This window comes from Colletes latitarsis, chromosome 6, assembly GCF_051014445.1.
Source record: "Colletes latitarsis isolate SP2378_abdomen chromosome 6, iyColLati1, whole genome shotgun sequence".
NCBI lineage: Eukaryota > Metazoa > Arthropoda > Insecta > Hymenoptera > Colletidae > Colletes > Colletes latitarsis.
The window spans coordinates 13080087-13092151 of record NC_135139.1 but is presented as its reverse complement, the minus strand read 5'-3'; the positions used below and the strand labels follow the sequence as shown (position 1 = coordinate 13092151).

Below are 12065 nucleotides of genomic sequence, written 5' to 3'. Positions count from 1 at the left end.
AATGTGTACGATAACATTTTCGTAGACTTTAATTAGTTGCAACTACATAGACGCGACACGAGATGACCGGGCTAATGTAAAAAATAACTACCGTGTCATGCTTGTCCCAACATAGAATCTAGTACGAACTGTCGATGCATCGAAACCATGTCCCCGATGTATAAAAAGATTATAGACGTACGGTCTAGAATGAATTCTACCAAATCGGGATCCACGAACTTTTCGAGCAATTCTCTTCGAAGAACAGGACTTCTCGAACTACTTAAAACCGCCGTTCTTTTATGTTTAAGATACACTTCCGTTGCAACGTACCAGGATAACGATAAACGTCGAAAGAAATTTTTAAAAATATAACACACGATCACATATCATCACCTGTAACGAGTTACTTCTCTGTCGAACGAACCAGTGTCATAACTAAATATCGAATTTCAAGTTCTCCAGAATTTCCAAGGATCACTGAATTACTCGTGCTCGCGCTCGTTTCGCGCGATCTATGTTCAAATTGTCCACGTTTCCGTTCGATTGTTCACCGTACGCACTGATCGAGATAATTTTGAGAAAGGATGATGAGGCAGCTATGGTAGCATGCTGCGTGTTACAGAATTCCGAGAGACGAGTTCCTCTGTGGTGCTTAACAGAGGTGTCGTGCCGAACTGACGGCTCCCGTCGGTGGAGGATCGACTTTATACAGCCGTGTGTCTCGTGCCGCTCTATGAACGAAGCTTTAGGGGCCTCCACCTTCGTATGTCACCTGACAACGAGACGTTTCCGACTACGTTCCCCGTTAAAGCTCCTTTACGTCTCTTTTACCTTTTTTTTTCGAGAATTCCCTTGGTTCTCGTCGTTAACAATTTTACGAAGCATTAGATCGTAACGTATGAAACGCACTTGGCCGCTTGAAAAACGTTATCAACCGATTTTCCAGAGTTGAACAAAATCCGATTTGTCACGATAATCATTATCTTTGTTTGGTGATAATCGTAAATCTTTAATATTCAGATTATACTTTAAAATTCTGCTCATAGATTTCTGCATAAAATATACCATTCACGCAAGCTCATATTTTGGGAGAAGCAATTATTTTTTTCAAGCTTATATTATTCAAAATTCGGGAATTGAAAATGTTATTTTGCACGATACTATGTATTTTTTTTTGTATAATATTTTGGCTGATATTGAAACGAGTTCGATGACCTGTATTTGACCTTCGAATGAACTTTGGTGGGAAAATTTGTGTTGGAACATTGAGCCACGAACAGACATAATTTGTATCGCCTGAAACGTTCTGAATGCCACTATTTTCTTTTTTTCATCTTTATTCATACATATATAGGAGTAATTTAAATATTTACCATATATAAGTAGAATAGTTAATGCGTAACCTGATATGAACAAGGACATTGCGAGCAAATAATATTTTTATTCATATCTAGCATTTCAGTCATTTCCAAATATCGCTCACCATTTTCTTCTTTAGGAGGAAGATATATTCATTTATATATGAACAAAGGTAAAAAATAGAAATTTCTATTTTTAAAAGTAACTGGAATATTGAATACGAATAAAAATATTATTTGCTCGCAATGTCTTTATTCATATCAGGTTACGTATTAACTGTTCCACTTATGTATGATAAATATTTAAATTATTCCAATATATATATAGATATATATATTTTTTTATTCATACTCAATATTCCAGTCACTTTCAAAAATTGTCTGCCATTTTCTTCTTTAGAAGGAAGATATATTTATGTGTGAACAAAGATGGAAAAAAGAAAATGTTGGAGAATTTTTTAAAGTGACCGGAATAGTGGATATAAATAAAAATACGGTTACGTATTAACTGTTTCATCTGATGCAATATTGCAATGTTGCAATATTGCAATATTGCAAGAAATACGTACGATATTTGCATCGAATTCCTCCACAATTTTGAGACTCGGAGCTTAGTTATACTCTTAGAGAGACTCGCTTAGTCAGTGCTTTCTAAATTTTTTCCAAGCCACGCTAATTTTAAAAATAAGCACCGCAGATTGCAAACCGTTAATTGAGTCAGATCTATTTCAGATCGCTAACGAAGTTACAGGAATATTGGTAATTTTAAAAAGAGCGAGAAGATTGGTACGGAGCAGACAAAATGTTTTTATTTTAGGAAATGATCGCTTTACCGCGTTACGGACCAATAATTCGAAACAGCAAAGTTAAGCCATTAAGAAGAATAGAATTTTGCGAGTTTGAGTCATACAGTTTTTTTAAGAGCTTACACTGCAAGCGTAATCTACTCCCTAAATATAAAAACGCGTGCTCCATCTATTCATCGCTTTTAAATAATAGAATTCAGTGTTTTGTTTATTTTATAATTCTATAAGGACAGACACAAAGTTTTTAAAAAAAGAAAAATAAAATTTCACTGAAAAGTGATTTATAAAATCACGTATATTTATTATATATTTACATATACACGCAATTCTATTCTCTATTTTAATTTAAAAAATATCAGATGTAATGATGAAAGATAATGCTTCAACATCCAACAATAAAAAGTTTCCGATGAAATAAAAATTTCGAGTACCACATGAAATTAAATAGTATAGAATACTAAATGTACAGGAATCTATAAATATTGCAAAAGAGGAATGTAATTATACGAAACAATTCTGTGAGAATTCTAAATGCGTACTTCAAGGATTATCGCTTAAACTAAACAAGGGTAATAAAATGAGGGAAATTCGCAGTAAAAACAGCACCGTTACGAACATATTTTTCGACCATAATGAATTCCGAACGGTGGCGACAACTTGATACGTAATCAGGAGCAAGACGAACCAAGTATGTATTAGCGATCTTTGTAATCGTTGTTTATCGCGAAAGGAGCTTACGTGAACCGCACGGTCGTTCTAACAGGCTTGTTTATACCGTAGTGTCGCGATTGCTTTTTTGTAAACTCGCTGTTAGGTGGCAACCGGAGAGTTAACTAATTTTAGGCCCATAATCCAGAACACGCTAAAACGCGTGCATCGCTGAAACTAAAGGCCAGCTCATTCGAGGGAATACTGAAACCTCGAACTCTTATTTATCGGTTTATTTATACGTTTCAAAAAATACCCTCGTCGAAGGATTTATTATAGCTGTATATCAATCGGTGAACAATCCAGGTTAAATTTAGTTCAAACCAAGTCTCTTTCCAATCGTTCAAATTACGATGTTCCCGTTAGCGAAATGCTTGTTACGCTTCTTTTCTGATAATTTAAAAGTCATCCTATATAAATTTGTCAAATAAATTCTGTATAACGATATTTAAATTCTATATTTTTGTAATCGATCGCTATGATGCAGTATGTTATTTTTAACCTTGTTGAGCGAGTTGTAATTTTCAATTTGTATTTCTTGTTGAGTAAATAAAATGTTAGTATTTTATTAGATACAATGTAGATACAAAAATGCATATTCATTGATTCTTCGGGTGTCTGTATTTTGAATACTCGATTTTGCAGTCGATAATCTCTGGAATCGATGTGAAATAAGTTATTTAGTCGTTGAAAGTGAAGTTCAACTTCCGTGGTTCGTGCAAATGTGTACTACACGCACGAATATAAGGAATCACGATCCAATAATCATTTAAACCAGTCTGACGTATATTTCGAATTGTCACTTTGTATTAAAATTTAGTTTCTCGTCGCTATAAATTTCACCGTGTAATAACGAAAATTAATATCGCCGTCTAGTTCTAATGCTAGGTAGCGTCGAACGAAACGGAGAAGCGACGATTCGAAGATGCAACGTGGTTAGTCCACGCTAGGAGAGGGTAAAGAGAACACACCGAGCAACCGGTCGTAAGAAAAGATCGCGACGATACGAAACGTGGATATAACGCGTAATCGTAGTTATAGACGCATCCTGAATAACGTTAAATATTTAGATTTAAGTATCCACCGGATCGATATCATCCCTTGAACCGGTGTTTTACGATCCTGCTTATGGCTGTCGGTCCTTCGATGATCCATCTTTTCCTCCCAGAAACGGATACATTTCTATTTATCACGGTTTATTTGAACGGCGTGTATTTACAACAAAATATGATCGTGTAGCATCTGCGGAATACTAGAATGTGGGATTAAAGTACTAAAATGTGAGATACTGAAACATAAAATACTAAAATATAGTATACTTGAATATAGGTACTGAAATATAGAATAGTAGAATGTAACATTTCGAAATGTAAAATACTAAAATATAGTATGCTTGAGTATAGGTACTGAAATATACAATACTAAAATATAGGCTTCTGAAAATATAAGAGTCTAAAATATAGTACAATTGAATATACATAGGTATTAAAATACAGAATACTAAACTCTAAGGTTTTGAAATATACAATACTAAAATATAGGCTTCTGAAAATATAAGAGTCTAAAATATAGTACAATTGAATATACATAGGTATTGAAATACAGAATGCAAAAATCTAAAGTTTTGAAATATGGAATACTAAAATGTAGAATTCTGAAACATGGAATACTAAAATATAGAAGTTTAAAATATAGGTACTTAAAATATAATATATTCCAATATAAAACAGAAAAGTGATGGAGTCTAGTGAACTGAAATTTCTGAAATATAGGATTCTTCAATAATGCATGTTGAAATATAAAATAATGAAAATCGATATACTAAAATAATAAATATTCAAATACAGAACACTGAATTACAGAATATTGAAAATCATTGTACTGAAAAATACAGATAATTAGAATGAAAATTATTAAAAAGTGAAAAAATATTGAACTATTTTCCGTTCAAAAACAATTCGATTATTATTCAGATTTTTCGTGAAATAGCAAACACGTTGGTAATTAAATTATTGTAATGCAATCTTGTTTACAATAATTTATTTCAGAATAATAAAGCAGCTTCCTTTGTTTTCTTTATTTTATTAGCGAATGTAAAGCCATCGAAGCGACAACAATGTTCCTTCTCCACCGATACTTTTCGCGGACACAGTATCATGTACGTAACGCGATATTAATACGAAATATGATACAACTATTTCACACCACTTTACCGTACATTAGAATCGTATCTTCTTGGATTCTAATACTCGTATCTAAATAGTACGTAGAAAAATGTAGCAACGTGTAACCGCGAGAAATAATAGGAATCTTATTTTTCTAATTTTAGGCACGTTATGATTTATGCGACCTTTACGAAATTTACTAATCGCGATTCGTTACGAATGTATCTTAAGCAGTAACGTAACAATATTTGCTCGTCGTAGAGGTCCAGACCTACAGTGTTCTGTTTCTCTTGGATTACTTATTAGCTAATCGAGCCCACTATACTGAAATATATCATCCCGAGTGTTTGTACTATACATCGAGTGGCTGCAATGAATTTATAGACACCGTACAATTCTGCTGTTAAATATTTTATATTAATAATTTCGTAGTTTGCCGTTACGATTCATTAATAACGCAAACTTGCACACTAAAAATGAGAAGAAAATGTAAAGTTAGAATATATAGACGTTACACTATCATCGTTATGTAATATCCATCGACCAGGGTCGGTGTTACGATTACCAGTGCCCTGGCGCAACATTGAGTGCCCTTTTTAAAATTAAAATAACATGTCAATTGATAAATATTTATTTTTGAGATAATTTATTATTTGTATAATATCTATGGAACGAACGTAATTTTTTAAATTGTATTTGCTATTAAAATATAAATTTTGTTAACAATTTTAATAGTCACTGCTTAATTAATGCCAAACAAAAATGTAGTAATCGTGAGTTATAATTCTCACAAACAATATAAGTTCTATATAAATTGTTAATATAAGTTTCGTACAATGATACTTAAATTTTGAAATTTGAAATCGACTGTAATTATTCAATCATTAGTTACTGTCTCTTATATTTTACCAAGAATTTTCGTTCCTCCTAGAAAAGTCACTCCTTTACAGAATCTTTCAGGATTGTTGGCAATTTTCTTCTTTACGTATGTTTTATATAGTGAACATTCTGTCATGTATCATATTATTAGTACTTTTTTACCATTTATTTTGAGAGTTTGAATTTTTTTAAATCCTCAGTGAAAATTTATGTATGTGAATAATTTTTATAGCTTTCCTTTTTTTTTATTGCAACTATTTACTATATAATTCTTTTCACATGTAGAGTACAGAGTTAGCATCGAAATTTGTACATAAGATAGAATTTATTTTTACAAGGTATTTAGATACATAATTTAGAATGCCTCCTTTTTAAAACTTCTTTTCTATTATGACTTTGTTCTATTACCTTAAATTATATATTTTCAATATTGTATTCAATATTTCAAAATTCGTCATTAATTTATCAAATAAGTTAATGTTCTTGGGGCAATTAAATAAAAAAAATTCAGAAAAGATTTATCATACAAAGACAAAATACATTATGTATCATTAAAAAACGATTATTTTTAAATATATTTTCACTCTTAATATAATTTCATATCGATATTTACGATTAGACTCTCGTTAAAATCTTCGTCTATTTCGCATCGTTTGCACCCATGTAAAGTCAGCCCTCGACGTATCGGAAATCAATTAAGTAAAATCGGATCATTTTTATCGAACTGGCATTGTTGCACCTATATCTTCGAAATGACCAATAATCACTGGCTCGGTATCGGTAGCGTTGGCCTAATCGCTCTCTAATTCGAGGTAAAATTACGAGTCGTGGTTCGGTAGGTCTCGTTATTATATATCTGTTCCAGTTCACCGCGGGACAGCCGGTAATCAGGTATCCCCGCACGCTATCGATCTAATTCGCTCTAATTCGATAAAATTCAAACATCGAAGTCGCGGCTGTTTCGTCGCGAACGGCGCGGTGGCGTTCCGGCGCTACTTTGCCCTAGCTAGACCGTCGGTAATTAACGATTTCTCAGTGGTACCGATCTAATTTTCCGCCGGGGCAAATTATCGAGTAGCGCGCAGATAGAATTAGCCGCGTCGGCCTGGCTGATATCGCTAAATTGCTGCATTCCTACAAGACGTCCGGAGTGCATCTCCCTCGTTATATCATCATCGTTCATCAGCCTCTGGTCTACGCGGCGCGCCGTATAAATATATCGCGTTTGGATCATCCTCTTGATCGCGAGCGCGAGCGCGCGCGTCCGTAAATGATTGGGCTAATTTCCCCTCGCCAAAACGATAGTAATAATAATACGTCTTTATTCCGACGAATTGAACGTGACATGATAAGAACCAGTGCCGTGGAAGGCGAGAATACAGGTTGAAATGCCTAACTTCGCCACCCATCCCCCAAGAAGGTATTTTAGTTCGAAGGGGGACAGATTTGAAATTTTGCAAAAAGAATTATTTAGATGTTGTCCAGTGGACTCTGGACCCATTTGAACTCCTGTAAATTATTTATTTCAGAGTCGAGTTTTGGTTTTTAGTAAATAATTTTACGGTGGACTTGTAGAATCGACGAGATTGATAAATAAAGAATTTACAAATAACACGAGAATTCGATTGGAATTTTTTTACTGCAATGCGAAGTTATAAAATTGTGATTCGAGTCAAAATGGTCGCTAGGACACCATTCAATGATCGAGATGTTGGTTTGATAGTGTGCATTATTATTTATACGTATCTTTCCATACAAAAATACTAGAGAATATTTGGAAAATAAATAACTTATAATTTATAAAATTATAAAGTTAAGGAAGTTACGAACTGAAGTGGAAATAAACAAACTAGTGATAAATATATATAATATTATTCTATACAAATAGTGCGATGCAATCGAGTTTGAAAATTCACAATTAAACAGGGTAATTTTATTTAAATGTTCTACACGAAGAATTGTCAACGTTATTAAATGTCATATCGTATGCTAGTCGACAAGGAATAAATTTCTAATAGGGAATGAAAGTTATCGATGTTGGATTGGTCGTGGAGGAAGAATTGCAGATCCTCTAAGATCACATGATCGTACACCGTTTTTTATGTCAGTTACAACGAAAAAGAAGTTTCTAGAGAAGAGATTGAGAATCTGGACCAATCGATAGGAATTAACCACACGTACGAAAACTTGAAAAATAAAAACACCTAGAGTACGTGCATATGTAATTAAATAATCTTGCATGAAGGCAAAAGATAGCAATAAACAAAGTTTTAATGCTACATAGGCTTCAAGGTATACCAGTTAAGATTGTGCAGATTCAAGATCAATGAGTATGTTCATCAATAAATTCGAGAATACGTGAAATGACGTAGGTGCATTCCATTAGTGTTACTTGATCAGGAATTACAGCTATCTGTCATAATAAGGAAAACAGGATTCAGAAATGTTGAGAAAGTAGATATGATTATAATTACGATAAATGTCGTAAAAACATAATGCAGATAAGTATTTTGCAGGCAGGAACGTATCCTGAGTGGAAATATACTTAGAGTTGTTCGTTCGAAAATTTAGTTTAGGAGTACTACTGTCCTCTAAATTAACAATTTCATGCTATGGGTAAGTGGTTTAGTATTTGTTTGTGTAGAGCATAATTAGCATTAGAAAATATATGAATCTGTTTAACAAAAAACAAACTTGACCTTCATATGACCTTTATATACCTCTATTCACCCATAAAGGAATACACTATTTGTTTGAGTTGATTTAAACGAATCACTATACTTCTACAGAGGGTAGTTAAAATAATGTAAACACCTGTGAAATAAACTCCATTATTTTAACCCTTTTCTTACTGTATACTTGTCTCTAAGTAATTCTTATTTTTCTTGTAACCATCCTAAAGAAACAATTTTCCTTTTATTTTTACATCAAGTAACTAACATGAAACTTTAAAAAAGTTACTTTATTAAAATCCTTTTACAATAACAAACGAGAAAACTTCTCTCTACTTTGCGACACAGTAACACAAAAAAGCAGAAGCCGATGTTTTGAAACGCGCTGTTACTGAAAGGGTTAATTATACGAGGTTAGAACACTATTACCATTAATCCTAATCCTACTGAAACGTCATTAAGTAATAAGGAACATGTCTGACGCACTGTGGCTTTTGAAAATCATGAATGTGGCAAATATGGAAAGTAAGTCGACGCGAGTCCTAGAGTTTTTCTCAATGGGCATTAGTATAGAAAATACGAGCATTTGAAATTACGTGCCTCGCAGTTCGTATTACCATAAATAATACTTCAACCGAGTTATGGTGCATATTATGCCGGTGTAGCGGTGTCAGTGGAGTGTAAATGGTTGTAGAAGTTGAAGAAGGGAATCTGTTTCTCGCTCTGTTCTTCAGAACTGCTCTCCGGTGATTCAATGATATTTAAATCAGGTGACTGTGCTGACCAGGGTAGACGTTAAAGTTTATCTCGACTTTTCTAGTAGGAATCTTTCCATGTAGGAATGCAATATCATCTTGAAAAATAGCATCGTTTCTGGGAACCAATACGTGGACCATAGATTCTCTTTCATTCTGTAAGCTACTGTTATTATTATTAAACGAGTCCTCAGCTTCGCATTTACCGAATTCATGGCGTATTTATGGCCTTTTCTCCATGTCATAGTTATTGGTTAATTTCTTCGAAACCTGAACCAATGTTTTCTTTTTTATTTACTAAAGATTTACGAAAATCCTGTCGTTGTGAGAATAGTTAAAAATATAATACACTATATTTAATATACAACCAATTTAGGATTCTTACACGAATGATTCTGGATTGAAAAATAAATCGACAAGATGGAATAAAATTTTTTGGTACGTAGTTTCAGTTTCGAAATAATTAGCACGATTTAATAAAATTCAAGGTCAGCTGAATGGCGAGATATGGCCGCTCAAATCGTTACCGAACCTACCCCATTTTTAATCGGTTGGAAGTAGGGAGTCTGAAACGAAGACTTTCATATTATCTTATCTAATCCCTGTATATCTTTCTCGTTACGTTTAATTAGCCCAGTTTACAGATGTGGCAAAATTAGTAAGGTGACTGATAAAATCGAAGTTTTAAATCCGCGAGTCGGTATTTTAATATTCGTTAGACAAATTAAATCGAAGGTCTTACGTCTAAGTAACATCTGATATGGTTTCAATATTTGCATGAATTACAAACAATGAAATTTTTTAACGAAACAATAGAATAGTTGTAGACGATTATCAAGGCTAAACTCATGAATAGTACTATTAGGACAATAAATATTAAAAGTACATTTGTAGAACAAATAAAAAGTATGCCTAAAATATTTAATGAAAACTATCTTATCGAAAATATGTAATTTTTCTTATTTTCGTAATCACTGGTTCTTCCTTGATTATTATTTTATTTGGTGGTATCAAAAACTCGTCTTATTGTATTTCCTATTGTTCTCATAAATTCGAGTGAATTAATTTTCTGTTCCAACGTTCAGAAATTTGCTGAGAACATGCTATTGAAATGGTCTCTTCTGTACTAGCTTATTTACAAAATCCTTGCCTCAAAGACTCCTATTTACATAAATAGGTGTTAAACAAATGCTTAAGTTTCTCCTCTTCAATTTGTCTTTACATACGTGTTGTGTCTAAATCTCTCTATATCCTTTCACGGCATTAACAAGCCTCCTCTTATGTATCTGTCTACTATCTTATCTTTATTTTCTCAACTGCTGTAAATATTACTCTAAACACTACTTTTTTTCAAATATGTAACTCGTATTTCTTGTTCCCATTTCCTACAACGCTTAATTGTTGTCTTCTTCTGATGTCTGGCAGCATTTCATTCAGCATATTATCGCTCGTCTCTTATTTTTAAATTAAATCATGAGTTACGAGGCAAAACAACAAATCAGCGAATCTTGCCCTTTCACTTTAATTTTTGATAAATAGATGTCATGTTTTAAAATAAAGTCGTCAAATTAAAAAAGTAGAAACTTGAATTGGGTTTTACAAATATGAATTATGGGCTACATTTCAGAGTATAAATTTATTAGGATTAGAAAATTTAGTTTCATGTTTTGTCATTTCAAGTATCATTCCACATTTCTGGGCGCAATTTAACATCAGTTATAATATGCAAGAAAACTAAACTGACCTCGAAAATTAAAAAATAAATAACTTTACGACAAAGATCATTCAAGTTTGTATTTTGATATGATTAAAATTGCTTATGAAATATTTTTTACATTATCACAACCGAAGGAGATATTTAGGTGGCTTCTTCTAGGCTAGAAACGCTGTTCGTTTGCAATATGATCATCGCGTATAAAAGGAAACAGTTACGTCATTGCCAAGACTTTAAAATAAGTAACTATCAGCGTCTCTTGTAATGCGTCGCAAGTGACTAATATTTTTCATGAAATTTGTATAGAACTGTCACATAGAATATACAAATTAACACTTGATCGAATAAATTTATTTCTATACGTTCAAAATAACGTATTCAAAACTTTTTTCGTAAGTAATTTCATCCGTAACTCGAAAAGTAACTTACGTAGAACATTTTTTAATTACTTCAGTGTATAGATACAATTCTTCGAGTACGTAAATTTCTAAAGCACCCTGTATATTAATAGTAATATAAATTTAAATAGAATATAGACTCCAGATTCAAGAGATATTAATATGACAAGGAACAGACCTCAGGAAAGTGAGGATTAAAGCAATACGACGTTAATCGAGAAAACGAGCCATCATATTTAGATACATAGTAGAATGAAATGGACATGTCATCTTTGTGTCTAGCAGGAATGGAGTCGTCTCGAAGACGTAGGTGTTCCTGTGGAAACGATTTCATGGACTAACAATAAGCAACAAAGGCGAAGCGTATAATAATATTGTCCCTCCTCCGGGGATAATCGCCTTGCTCAATATTAAGTGCACAAAGTAATAACGATTGTTGCGAGAGATAAGTACAAATAGAAGACAGATGCAATCTGTTTCTGAAAATTGCAGACATTTTCTCGGGCTCGATCGCACGAAGAAATAAACTTCTGTTTGCGAACGTTCCGTGAGTTACGAAGCAACGTTTGTGTATTACGTGCATTCGTGTTCTCGAATCAAATAATTCTCTGAATCGATTGCACGCAGC

General features: G+C 33.0%; 1 protein-coding gene across 1 annotated transcript in view; it reads right to left on the bottom strand.

Annotated features, from left to right (window-relative positions):
* LOC143343083 (thrombospondin type-1 domain-containing protein 4) overlaps positions 1 to 648 on the bottom strand; it is a 46943-nt gene extending 46295 nt beyond the window's left edge. The window contains exon 1 of the mRNA XM_076767623.1: positions 376 to 648. The gene's annotated coding sequence lies outside the window, so the exon portion shown is untranslated. The remainder of the gene's footprint in view (positions 1 to 375) is intronic.
* Positions 649 to 12065: the final 11417 nt, after the last annotated feature.